Raw genomic sequence first — 14,546 nt, 5'->3', positions numbered from 1 at the left:
ACATGAGACTAGGCAAGGTGCTGTGAATGGAAGCTAATCCCCACAGTACTCCACTTGCATTCCACCTCCGGTGTTAGTGGGTCCAGCTAGGGCCCTAAATGTCCACACCATCCACACCCACATGGGGGCAATGCCACTGAAGGAGGCGGAGTAAATCAGGGCTAACAGCACTCTGGTGCCCCACCCTATCCCCAGTGTCTGTGGGTCCCAGTGGGAGCTGACCCTCCACCCCCATCTGGCATCAGAGACACTGAAGGAGGCAGCACACATGAAGTGGGGGTCAGTACTCCTCCTCTCCACCCTGCGCGGAGCTGAGCATCCCCCGACACCCTGATCAAGGCAGAGTGAGGTGAGAGGAGGTGGGCCTAGCTGGCATCAGTGGATATGGTTTTGTGCCAGTAACTTTTGGAGTGGCTTATTAAATAGCACTAGATAACTGAAATCGAATTTGGGTCCTGGAAGCAGGGTGTAGCTATACTAAATCCTAAACTATGTGGCATTGATTTTGTGAGCAGGTATCAGGCAGAAGCCTGGCAATACTCAAGAAGGCTGCCAGGGAGGGCATGAAGGCATGAAGATATTGGCAGAAACTGTCACTTGCAGTAGCGTGGGAAATAGGAAATATCCCTGATGAACTCCATGGCATTGGTGAAGAGATTTCTGGGTGGTGTTGAAGGTACTGTGTGGCTTCTTCTAGCTGCTTATAATAAATGTGAGAGGAGAGAAATGAATGAATTCTTCTGTTTTCAAGTAAGATTTAGAGGAAATCCAGAGGCTCCAGATACTCTTTACAGCCAGCAAGTTCTCAAAGTAAGAAATAGCTGATGGCAAAGATAAATTTCAGGGCGCCATCAGGAAAAAATAAAGCCAAGAATATGACTAGTAAAACCCGTTGTTAAGACCTCAGAAATATTTAAGTCAGAACCTCAAAGACCCTTTCCATTAGACAAAATGGCTTCTAAGGGTCTTAAGTGTAAGCCTCGCACATCCTCTCCATTAAATCGTAGGATTCCTAAGCATCGCAAGGGCATTGTTCTATAGCTTCAAAGAAGACCCAGGGAGAAAAGGGCCTATTCTGAAGATTTGAGGGTGTACTTTTGTCTAATGGTGCGGATTATAAATTGATACATAAGAAGTCCACAAATTGGTGAGTGGGTGGGCCTCAGGTCACCTGGAGGGGCTTCCATGGCTCAGCTTGACCACCTGTCTCTAAGGTGCTCATCATCCACACCAACCCCATGCCCTGTGGCTGAGGGTCAGAGGCTCAGTGGACACACCCTAGTGCCTCTCAATGGGATGCAGGCTCCCTGCTTTTATTATTAAAAGAAAACCCAGAAGATAATAAACACTTAGCTCTCTACTTGTGTGCAGTGACTGACTCTCATCTAGCTTGATTTACCCAATTTATTCATATCAATTAATTGGATAATGAGTCACCAGCAGTCTTTAGGTTTTGCAGAACCATTATCCTCATTTCCTAATTTACTTCTAGGGAAATGATGTATGTAAACATTTTCTGAAATATTAGGAGAGTATATCCATTTTTCGACACACATAGATTATTATTTTTTTCACTCCAACTGCCATCCCCAAATATGCAAAAGTGTTTTGTAAAATCCTTTTAGGACTTTTGTCTATTTATAGCTCCCCTCCAGCCATCCTTTTAACACTGTTTTGATGTGCTCTTTCTAAAATGCAAATCTGACTCCCTCATCTTCACTTCTGGCTTAAAAGCCTTCATAGCTGCCCATTACCTTCAGGATAAGGATCCTAAATGTCCTCCTTGCTCTGTGCTCTGCCCACGTCTGTCTGTCCATCACTTACTACCCAACTCCAAACTTCTGGCATTTTTCCGACCTGCATTTTCTCCCCTGCCCTCCTGTCTTTTACACAAGTAGCTCCCATTGTGTGGATGGCTTTTCACCAGGTTTCTGGCACAGTCTCCTCTTGAGCCCAACGTCTTAGAAACAATTCCTGAAACCTCTTCTTTCTACCTTCTACCTTCTACCTAGGTATCCTTCTTCTGCGACCGTCTCTCAGAATTGACACACTGTGTGGCTCTCACTTTTCGCAACTGTCCCAATTAATAGGGAGTGCTTTGAGGACAGGACCTGCCTTGCATTTGTAAATGCTCAGAGCTCCAACCATTGCCAGGCATACAGGGGGCACTCGGCTTCTTTTTTGAATGAACAGAATGAATATATGGATGGTCCCAAAGAAGTGTATAGATTTTCACAAGTGACGTCCTTGTGAAAGGACAGGGGTCCTCCCTCACTCATCTTTTAGAGAGGGCAGGGAACTGTCTTGTCTCCTTACTTTTGTAGAAATCTTCACGTCATCAAGCTTCAGATATTTCCAAGGAAGAGCTTTTAGGAGGACACATCCTGTTGGAGCTTAGAAAGCGGCAAGAAGTGATAAGGCTGCTAGAGAAAGATCGTCTTTTCAGGAGATCTTATGGGATCACCAGGGCTCCTGGTAGAGGGACACAAAATGGCTGTCTCTTTGATTCTTTTTCAGTGAAAATTCATTAATTTGATATATAATTTCTTGAGCATTGACTATGTGCCTAGCACTGGGGATTGGATCATGAACAAGATGTGATCTATTCTCACCAAATTAAAGTGGATCATAGGAGACAAACATAAAAACATTTGCAAACAAATGACCACAAAATTCCAGTCAGTTGAGATAAAGGCCATGAAGGGGATGCAGAGCGCTTTGAGAGGCTGCAGATTTCAGATTTTGTAGAAACAATTAGCTACATTTGTTCATTCAAGGAAATGTTTTATGCAACTTAACTTCATCTGTGGAGGCAGTAAAAGCTTCCCCCAGAAGTCTAAGAGTTTAGGATAGTGGGTGTGCAAAATGAATTCAGTAATGGCATGCACAGAAGCGTTGCGAGAGAGAAGAATGGAAAGAAGGCTATTATCACCAGACTGCGGTGACCATGGAAGGTAGCCTGAGATCAGACTGGAGAGGGAGGTACGGGCTGGACGACACCCCTTGTAAACACTCGTTGAACAAGTTCTGATCTTTTGAACTTTTGTTGCCTTTGTGACAGTCTCACAAATTTAATCCATAGAGAAAATAGAAAGCCTCTGAAGATTTCAGATGGGTAAGTTTGAAGTTCACATTTTTGCTCATTTAGAGGTATCATTCTGGCTGTTATGTGGCGAATAGTTTGGTCTGGAGCAGCAGTGGATGTGGGCAAGTCATGAGGCAGAAAACTTATCCAGGCAAACCTGTGACCATTGCTGTGATTGTTCGCCCATGGCAAACAATGGCAAACTTTCTGTCCTGGTCTCCTCAGCTATTTTCTATATGGTTCTTACACTAGAAGCAACTCAGTAGCTCAGTGCCAAGTACCAGAGCCCTGTGGGGGGAAGAGGGTACATCTTACAGTTGGGTTTCCTGGTACCCAAGGTTACATCCTTCATCTACCAGGCCCTAGTGTTGTTCACAAGACAGGATATCATAGGAAGAAGGGCCACGTCAGTGAGCCAACTCAGTCACACATCAACAGCCATTTGGAGATTCTTGAGTTGATGGTATCTGTAAATAAAAAGGTGTTAATAATCAAGTCAAATTCTACCTTGGACAATTAGATTTTGAGACAGGGAAACCGAAGAGATTCATGAAAGAAAAAACTGGTTTTGTCTTTTTTTTCCTTTCCTTCTTTTTTTTTTTTTTTTCTCGAGAGAGAGCGTGAGTGGGGGTGTGGGGATAGAGGGAGAGAGAGAATCTTAAGCAGGCTCCATGCTCAGTGTGGAACCTGATGTGGGGCTTAATCTCATGACCCTGAGATCATGACCTGAACTGAAATCAAGAGTCAGATGCTTAACTGACTGAGCCATCCAGGCCCCCTTCCTGCTTCTATTCTTGCTAGAACCTACACCCCCATCTTACACACACCTTAATATATGTCCTCCTTGTAAAGGTCAAGGAGTTAATGATTTCTTTGGAGTTTTCCAGCACAATAGATAACATCTAAGGAGTGACCAGGCAAGAACGTCATGGAAGTTCTCTAAGACTACTAACTCCAAACACCTTGATGCCAAGAGCCTTGGTTCCAGGACATAAGGAACTTATGGAGGACACCTGAGCACTTGTCTTTGTTCATTCAGTTCCTGGATGCCTGAGAGGACACGTACACCAGACCATCGTCCTCAGTAAAAACCCCAGACCCTGAGCAGAGATGAGACTCATGCTCCTTTCCCTTTCCGAGTCTCCCAGAGGCTCTGTCTATGTTTGCTCTAAGTAAGTCTTCAGTAAACTCTGCTCTCTCTTCCTGCTGGCTCGAGTTTCATTTCCATCCTTCGTGAATCGAAGGACCCTCTTGGCTGGTCCTGTGCGACCCCCTCTGGGTCCTTATAGGCCTGGCCTGCCTGTATCAGTTTGACTGAAATAGCCCTCCCTACATTTAAGTGGCTGTCTCATTCTGCTGAAACTTTGGCAATTGAATGGAAAGGAATATCACCGAATGACCCTGCTACATTGCAAGCATCTAAAAGAGGAATATAAGTTTTTTTATTTCCTGAGTGGCAGGTCCTTATTCATCTTTGTTTTCCTAGCATCTAGAAATGCCCGGCACTTAGGAAGTCCCCAGTAAGCCCTAAGCCTTACAGCACAGTTAAGAGCTTGGGTTTTACCAGCAAATGAGGGTTCAAGTCCTGAATTCACTACTTCTCAACAGTTTCCAGGGCAAGTTAATTAACCTTTCCAAGCCTCAAATTTTGTATCAGCAAGATAATGATTAAATGTTAACTTCTAAGCTCATCACCTAGCAAATATGAAGGACCTAATATATGTTAGCACTTATTAGTAATGTTTATTGAATGCATGAATGAATTCATGATGAAACAATTAAACCATTTATGAATCTGATGATGAAAAAGAGCAAAATGTGCTGAACTTAGGGGCTCACCGTATTTCGTACGTTCTTCAATGTCCGCAGCTGTTCTGTTTCTAGGATAAGATTTAATGTTTTTAATGTATTAATTTACATAATAATAGATCTTTTGTGGTCATCGGGATAAGGCATGGATGGAAACCGAAGCATGTTTTCTACAGCCTTCTATAGTCTGGCTGAGGAGCCAAACTTCTGCTGCTTAGATCCAGATATGGGTTACTGGGGGACCCATGGCTTTGGGGTAATGGGGTGGTCCAATCAGGTGGGAAAGGCATTCAGCCAACATAGACAGTATATGTTGGGAGAGACACTGATGATGGGTCTGAGTGCACGTCTACCAGAAATGAAGTATTTCAAAATTAAATACAAATAGATTTATGTGACCTATGTTATTTTCTACTCTGCAGAGAAGCAATTAAGCCTAGATTTCCTAAGAGACGGCAAAGCATTAAGTTAGAGATTATTGCAAAATTTTTACATCCGAATAATTTTCAAGGATGGATTTTGGTTAGGGCACCTGCATACATTGCATTATTCATGTTTTGTGTCTGCTTTTCCATAGGTTTCTAAAACTATACATTTTCAACCTTTACAAATTAAAGTAAATAAAATAAAATCACCCATAATCCCATCATCTTAACATAACCCTGGCCAATATTGGCATTTGGGTATATTTCTTTTTAAAATCTTTTTTCTAGCTACTCTTTTTATTTACTTGTAGCCAATGTACACATAAACGTTTATATAATATCTTTCTACTTAGCATTTATCATAAAGATTTTCTCACATTATTTTATAGTAATCATAAGCATCATTTTATTTTTATTTTTATAAAAACTTATCTAAAAATGCATATGGTGCTAAATTATTTTATTTTATTTGTAAAGATTTTATTTATTTGAGAGAGAAAGAGAGAGAGAGAGACAGACAGAGACAGAATGAGCAGGGGGAGGGGCAGAGGTAGAAGAAGAAGCAGACTCCCCACTGAGTGTGGAGCATGATTCGGGGCCCGATCCCAGGACCCTGAGGTCACGACCTGAGCAAAAACCAGATGCTTAATGACTGAGCCACCCAGGTGCCCTGTCAAATAAATTTAAATTAGAGTTATAGCTTACATGAGTTTAAGTTCTAAAGCCAGCATACAAGTAAAAAATTACTTTTAGATGAATTATTCTTGGGACTTATTTAAAAGACTGCAAAGTGAGCATATTAAACACAAACTTCCTCAGTCAATGCTTTTCTATAACCCTCAATTAATTCTTCAATTTCCTCCTCAAGGATGTTGACAAAATCATACCTCTTATTTATCTAATTATGGAAATATTTGAAGTTATATTCACAGGGAAAAGCTTAAAAACATGCACATGTATTTTCCCTAAGTTTCCACGCAGCAACATTGATTATCTCAGGCATGACTGCTTCTGCTGCCGGAAGGAAAGGCTCACTGAGAGAAATGGCTGGTAAAATTACCAGTGTTATTCAAGTATCTCTCCCCCACCCCCTGCCCCTGGAAAGTTGAATTTGATTTTATGTGACTTAAACGGAAGTACTATGCAACTCTGTCATTGAGAATACTGCCTACCTTTCCACCTTCTCTCTGTATCAAATCCCAGAAGTAACTACCTTTGAATGAATGTTTTCAATGTGTAGGCCTGTTGTTTAAGCCCCAACATTCATTTCATAGATATTCAAGGGTCTAACCTTTAATTGAACAACTCAATATGCTTTTCATGTAGTGTTTTCCACACATGCAATGAATGGCTCCCATAACGAATAACAACAATGACTATAATAATGACACAAAGGTCCTGAGGCCTTATTCTGTATCAGGTTCTGGACTGATCACTTTACATGCATTATTTTGTATCTTCTTCACAAAGACCTAGTGAGGTAAATAGTATGATGAGAGGTTAGTAATTTGTTCAACATCATGGAGCTAATAGCTGGTAGAGATGAGTCTATAATCCTAGGTCTGTATAACTTCCAAGAGCAGTATGCTAACCATTGTTATTAATGTCACTGTCCACTTAGATAATATGCTGATACTTCTAAGTTCTTTTTAAAATCTAATGTTTTTATTGAGATACAATTGACATGTAATAATGTACTAGTTTTAGGTGTACGGCATAATGATTTGAGCATATATATGTTGTGAAATACGCACACAAGTTTCGTTAACATCCGTCACCAGACATAATTACAATTTTTTTCAATTCTTTTTCATGTGATGAGAACTTTTAATATCTACTCTCTGAGCTACTTTCAAATATACAGTACAATATTATTAACTACAGTCATCATGCTGTACATTACATCCCCAGGACTTATTTATCTTGTAACTGGAAGTTTGTACCTTTTGACCCCCTTCGCCCTCTGGTGCTCACCTTTGACAACTACCAATCTGCTTTACATGTCGATGAATTCGTTTTTTTAGATTCCACATATCAGTGAGCTCACACAATGTTTGTCTTTCTCTGACTTATTTCACTTAGCATGATTGGTCCATCCAATAAATACCTTATTCCTTGATTCATATTTTTTTGTAAGGACTCCTTGTTATTAAATCTGGGAAATTTAACTTGTTTATACTTCTAGGGTACCCAACTTGCCCAGGTTTGTCTGGGGCTTTCTCTGCATCCCAGGAAACTCATCAGTCCAGGGCAAACTGCCTCTTGGCACATTTGCTCCACATTCTAAGTTATTTGACCAGATCTTCTAATTGTAAACTTACAGTTACTAATTATTAACTAATAATTGTTCTAGTAAGAATTTAAAATATACTTACATACCTATTGCTCCCTAAACATTCGATAGTACTTCTTGCTTCCCATTATGCAAAATGAAAAAAATGAGTACTCAAGCATTCCTCTTCTCCTTTCTTCTTCCTATCCATTTCCAGACTGCTACCAGGGTGTGTCATGTAGCTTCTGTTGTGTATACCTAAAATTCAGTTTTCTGTTCTTTGCCTAGAGATTGTTTCTAAAAATGGAAAACATATAAACAGCATTTGAGGCCTTCTGATTAAGTAAATAATATTCATTTTTACTCGAGCAAGTCATTGGACACCTAGAGAAGGAAATGCCACTCTTGCTCAGCTTGTGCTATGTATGGGAGTCTGTTCCTTAAAGTAGTTTCTTTCTTGAAGCATCTAAATCAAGGGAAAAGTCATTTTCTCTGTCAGTTAATGTTTCCATTTGTGGCACATTTCCATTTGTTTCATTTGGAAAATTATTTTATCGCTCAAATGTTTGTTTTTGTTTTCTGTGGAATTCCTGTCTTTCTTTTCCTTTGTTAGAAAAAGAGGCATATGCCTCTTTCAACTTATCACTGATATCTCACAGCTTCTCAAGCAATCTCTCTGCTGCACTGAATCCATAATGTTCTTCCTAAGGGGACCATGGCCCTAGACCGCCCCCTTCCTGTTCGCATCGTGTCGGTCGTGTTCTAGGTGCCCTGAGCAGCTTCCTGAAAGTGTGTTTTGAAGTCCTTCTAGATTTGCTCCCACTGTGTGCTTCTTTACTTTGCTTTTTGTCCATACAATTTCATCTATCTTTTCATTTTGCTAAACTTTATCTTTAGGTAATATTTCAGAACATGTACATAGAGGTAAGAATCTCTTATTTCTTGACTAGCTTAAAATGTTTCTTTTCACCCGTCCCTTTAATTGACAGTTTGAATAAGAATGAAATCTAAATTCAAACACATTTTCCTTGAGATCTTCAAAGACCGTACATCATCATTGCTGATAGTATCATCAGTATAATCATTCCTTTCAAAATAGCTTCCTTTCTTCTGCCTTCTCACCCCTCCACCCTGATAGTATTTTCATCTCATGTAATCTTCCTGTTTGATCTCAAGATGTTTACGTTTTTGAGTATTTTTAAGTGTCACTTTGCTTAAAGAGCTCGTAGAGGATATATACACACACAGACATGTACACATGCTCATACATGTACGATTTTCTCCCTGTCAGCTAGGATAAAATGTTCGGTAAAGTTTTCCTTTAGTGAGCTCTAGTTTCAGAAGACTATTCCCATGCACGGCTTCAGACACTCTTCTAAATTAAAGCCCTGCTTTCATCTTCTGTTCTCTCATCTCTGCACCCTTGTGGGTTTATCATGCACTCATATTTCAACATATATTTTATGACTGTAACACTACAACTGGCAAGGTGCTCTATTTTTCTTCTCTTTATGTACCATACTTTTTAAAAACATTTGGAAGGATACTAATCATTCAACTTCTCATGACATTTTTGATGAGTGATATAAAGTAAGTAGAAAGAGATGCCTTTCAAATGGAGAGAGGTGGAGATTTTCGTGTGTGTGCATGAATGTTTTAATATGATTTTTCCCACACCGTTCCCCATATCCTCACTATTTTCCTAGAGTAATGACATGGATATAAAGGCTCTCCTAGATGTAGCAATTTTAAGAGAATACTTACATTGTGAGATTGGAATGGCCCGGAGCAATGCCTTTATTTCCTTGTCAAATCTCATAAACTGCAAAGGTATTAAAGAAATGGTGTTGGGGACTTTGAGAGTAGAGTGTCTTCTTTTTTTCTTTTTTTCTTTCTATTCCCTCAACACTGTTCTGCTGGACATGAGACTGCCAGAGGGGCTGGGCTTTGAAGAGCCAGGCAAGTGATTTTCCCCTTCCAAAGACAGGCTTGAGGTAGATTCTCTGAGAGAGTACATGGTTTTGTCACAGTCAGGAGGCTTGGCCATTCTGCTGTCCTGGAATTGGGGGTTAGCATACAATTCCTCTGAGAGAATAGGATAGAAAATGTGTCAGTAGCTCTCAGGACATAAGGAGGAATCTGATACATTAAGCAATGATAATAATAATAATAACTAATGGGGGGCACCTGGGTGGCTCAGTCTGTTAAGCGTCCGCCTTTGGCTCAGGTCATGATCCCAGGGTCCTGGGATCGAGCCCCACGTTGGGCTCCCTGCTCAGCGGGGAGCCTGCTTCTCCCTCTCCCACTCCCCCTGCTTGTGTTCCCTCTCTCGCTGTGTCTCTCTCTGTCAAATAAATAAATAAAATCTCTAAAAAAAATAACTAATGGGGGCGCCTGGGTGGCTCAGTCGTTAAGTGTCTGCCTTCGGCTCAGATCATGGTCCCAGGGTCCTGGGATCGAGCCCCGCATCGGGCTCCCTGCTCCGCAGGAAGCCTGCTTCTCCCTCTCCCACTCCCCCTGCTTGTGTTCCCTCTCTCGCTATGTCTCTCTCTGTCAAATAAATAAAATCTTTAAAATAATAATAATAATAATAATAACTAATGTAAGAATAATAGTAATAATAATAATTATTAACTCCATGGAACACTTCTTGTGTGCCAGCAACAATGCTAAGTATTTTACATCTATCATTTTACATAACTTTTACAATAATGTTATGGGGTTAATGGCTATTATGGTCCCCACAGAAAAAATGTGGTTTAGAGACACCAACATACCTGCCCAAGGCCACAGATAACAAGTGATGGAGCAGTGATTTAAATGGCCTCACTGAATCACAGATCCTGAACTCGTAAGCCCTACTGTGTCATTTGCAAATGCTTACTACCATTTATCCAATTAGTTCACAGGATAATTATGTTAGAAAAAAATTTTAATAACAAGATTTATGCCAGGAATTAGAAGTCCAAGCCATCAGATTATGATCACTACTTTTCTCAGAAAGCCAAAAAAGAAAAAGAAAAACAAACAAACAAAAACTTTCCTCAGAGTCATTTTGATGTAAAATCTTGCAATATCTGTTACTCCTCCAACCTTTGAATATCTTAACAGGCAGAATGCTTTTAGGCATTTTTACTTTTGGAGATCTCCCCACCCCTAATCATATCAAATGTATTCTAATGTATTCATATCCTAGGCTCAATTTAACTTCTATATAAAAAATAAGAATTGAATTGAGGAAAAGTTGAACAACAAGCTGACTGAGTAGTTGACACGTTACGTTTCATAGACATTTAATTCATTCTTATTTTGTTCGGGGATTTTTTTTTTAAGCTAAAATTTCCAATCGGTACATGATTTTTAGACTTAAATACCTTTAAACACGTTTGCGTAGCTCATCGGATTGAGACTACAAGAAGATGAGGCAAAAGCAGGAACTTTGTGTGTGGGGGGGGTGAGGTTGAGGGGGACAGGTGATGGCCTGCCATGGTTCCAAGAGCACTAGCTCTGTCTATTCCTAGCTGGAGCCTTATGGGAATCAACTTATCTCTCAGGGCCTCAGTTCCTGTGCTTAAAATGAAAGGCAAATAATCAGATTATTACATTGATAGTTACATCGATAATCTAAAACAATTTTTCTATTCAAAAAAGTCTTTATCGAGGGCTTATTATAACACAGCAAGCACTACTCTAATGTTCGGATGCAGCAACTCTCATGCAGGCTCTACAAACAGCCTGCCCTCTTGGACATCATACCCCAGGGGAGGAAACATCAGTCAACATTGTATGCACACTCAGGCAGTAATAAAGCCTAGGAATAAAAGTGAAGTCATTGAAGGGGATAGAGAATGAAAGGAGTCTTTGTTTCAGAGAGAAGGTCATAGAAGTCCTCTTTAAGAAGGTGACATCTGAGTGGAGATAGTCAAACCACGTGTGCCTAACATTTCCTAGAGGACAAGGAAGGATATTAAGATTGGAAGTTGTGAGAGGGGTATTATGGCAGCATGACACAGACATGACACAGATGTTTCTAGAACTTCATGCCATTTTTTTGATTCCCCAGGCTGGCTCTGTTCTGTGTGCTTGGGAACTAAAATAGCACAGAATCCCATTTGGTGTCCATATTCTCCTCAAGAAATGTGTTAGAAAATTACAGAATTATAGTCCTGTGCAAAAGAGTTTTTTAAAAAAAGTTTACCTGATGCAAATTCAAGTCTGTGAATTTACAGTAAATGCCAATCTAAGTTTGCAGTAAATTATTATGGAAGCCATAAAGTAGTACATAATAAGACTGAAAAAGGCATGAAGTGATGATTTAATTTACCTCTACTGTATAGTGGTGTCGTAGATAAATGTCATCAACCCTATTTCATGGATGACGCCCAAGGCCACAGGGATATTAACTGGAAGACACTGAGTTGTGATCTTGGGCTCACCCCAGCAGAGTGTTCAACCTTGCACCTTAGCTGCTTTTCAAAACATATACTTTGTTTTGTATGCAGACTTTCAAAAAATTGAACATCACTATGAGTCTATGAGTGTGAGTCACTTACTCACAGAGGCACCAGGATAAGGTTCCCTAAGGGAATCCAAAGAATGCGTCGGTTAATAACTGTTTGTGTGACAGCTCCAGCCAGTGAATAGAAGTGGCAGAAATATGGGACGAAAGGGTCTAGGTCCTCAGGGAGCAAAGAAAAGAAAGAAAGTTCAGCAACAACAAAAAAATCACACATGATTAATACATCCAGAGTATTTCTCTTCTCATGCCCCTTAGGGAAATTTCTGGCTTTAAATGCTTTGCATTTCCTCACTTCCAGCTCCTGAACTTTGTCCCGAGCTTTGGCATAAAAAGAAAAAAAGAAGCTAAAAGATTTACACTGGAGAGAGGAGGGGAAAGGATAACCAGTGGTTCTTAATCTATTAGAATCAACCTGGGAACTTTGAAAAATCCTGATGCTCACGCAACACTCTGGACCAATTTCCAATTTGCATCTATGTTGGGGAAAAACTGGACAAACAAAAGAAAAAAATATATAAAAAAAGGGAAAGAGGTTAGACTGGTGGAATGAAGGACCTTGCAATTCGGGTTTAGGACATTTTGAGGATTGACAGAATATGGTGACAAAAAGAAAGAATTCAGGAGAGCCTCTGTTATCCGTAAGGATGATCTTGAGAATGGCAGAGCTGGAGAGAAAGGAATTTGAAGATGTTTGGCCCCGCAGTAATAACATATTCCCTCTTCTAAATCTAAATCCTCCAGTAGTTTTTCAAGAATCTAAGTAAAAATCAAAATTCTTTCTAAGTTTTTTTTTTTTTTTTTGTCTAAAAGATGGCTTTTTTTCTCCCCCATATCATGTAGGGGACACATGATGCTTCACTTATTTTGGTGTAACAGAAGTTTGAGGTGGTGAGTAAAAGTGAACTAAAAATAGTTATGTAAAGGCCTATTTGCTTCCTGATTATATGAGAATGAATGATTAGGAATAATAATAATAATGATAATCATAGAATTATTGAGCAGTTAGCTTGCCAATATTCTTCTATTAAACATATTAAGTAATATGGCCCAATAACTATATTATTTCTATTCTCAAATGAGAAGATGAAGCAAAGAGAGACTTAAAAAATTTCTCCAGGTCATACAGTTAGAAGGTAGTAGAGCCTGAATCCAAGTCCAGAGAGTTTTATTCCCAGTAACTGCTTTTAAACCTCAACCTCTCTGCCACGAAAGATAGAGAACCATGATAACTCAGGAAGGGAGTATTTTTGGAGGGTGGATAGGAGCCATTTAGGAAAACGAAGTTCAGAAGGCTGCAAGGGAATAGGTTTGAGAAGTAAGAGAATCAAGAGCTAAGAGCAAGGATCAGAGGAACAGAGAACCTATAGTGGAAGACTGCAGGCAGTGGCTGAGTCTCTGGTTTATCAATCAGGAGGAATTCGCAAACCAAACAAAGAAACTGAAAGTTGCTTTTGCCACTATGTTGAGTCATTAATTCCATCAACTTCTTTTTTCTTTTTTTTTTCTGTCAACTTCTGATAATGAAACAATGACCTTGGATCCAAGGAGGTTAGGGATTTAAAAAGAGAACATGAAACATAATATACTATAGAAATAAGTGAGAGAGAAATTTAGAGAATGATGCTCAGCCTTCTTTAATAAAATGAACACTGCAGATAAAACCAGATAGGTCATACATTTCTGTATTACTCTTCCATCTGTCATTCAGGGGAGATAGGAACCTGGAAATGTATCTACTGTTACTCAGAAGTTTATTTGATATGAAAAAAAAGAACTAAGGTGTTTACATTATCAGTAACACTCTTAGTTTATTTATTTTTTGTTTGTTTGTTTTTAATTTAATTTTATTATGTTATGTTAATCACCATACATTACATCATTAGTTTTTGATGTAGTGTTCCATGATTTATTGTTTGCATATAACACCCAGTGCTCCATTCAATACATGCCCTCTTTAATACCCATCACCAGGCTAACCCATCCCCCTGCCCCCTCCCCTCTAGAACCCTCAGTTTGTTTCTCAGAGTCCATAGTCTCTCATGGTTCGTCTTCCCCTCCGAACCCCCCCTTCATTTTTCCCTTCCTACTATCTTCTTTTTTTGTTTTTTTAACATTTAATGTATTATTTGTTTCAGAGGTACAGGTCTGTGATTCGACAGTCCTACACAATTCACAGGGCTCACCATAGCACATACCCTCCCCAATGTCTATCACCTAGCCACCCCATCCCTCCTACCCCCCACCACTCCAGCAACCCTCAGTTTGTTTCCTGAGATTAAGAATTCCTCATATCAGTGAGATCATATGATACATGTCTTTCTCTGATTGACTTATTTTGCTCAGCATAATACCTTCCAGTTCCATCCACATCATTGCAAATGGCAACATTTCATTCCTTTTGATGGCTGCATAATATTCTATAGTGTGTGTGTGTAT

The sequence above is a fragment of the Phoca vitulina genome, unplaced genomic scaffold, assembly GCF_004348235.1.
Source record: "Phoca vitulina isolate PV1807 unplaced genomic scaffold, GSC_HSeal_1.0 scaffold2, whole genome shotgun sequence".
NCBI lineage: Eukaryota > Metazoa > Chordata > Mammalia > Carnivora > Phocidae > Phoca > Phoca vitulina.
Note: the sequence above shows the minus strand (reverse complement) of the source record.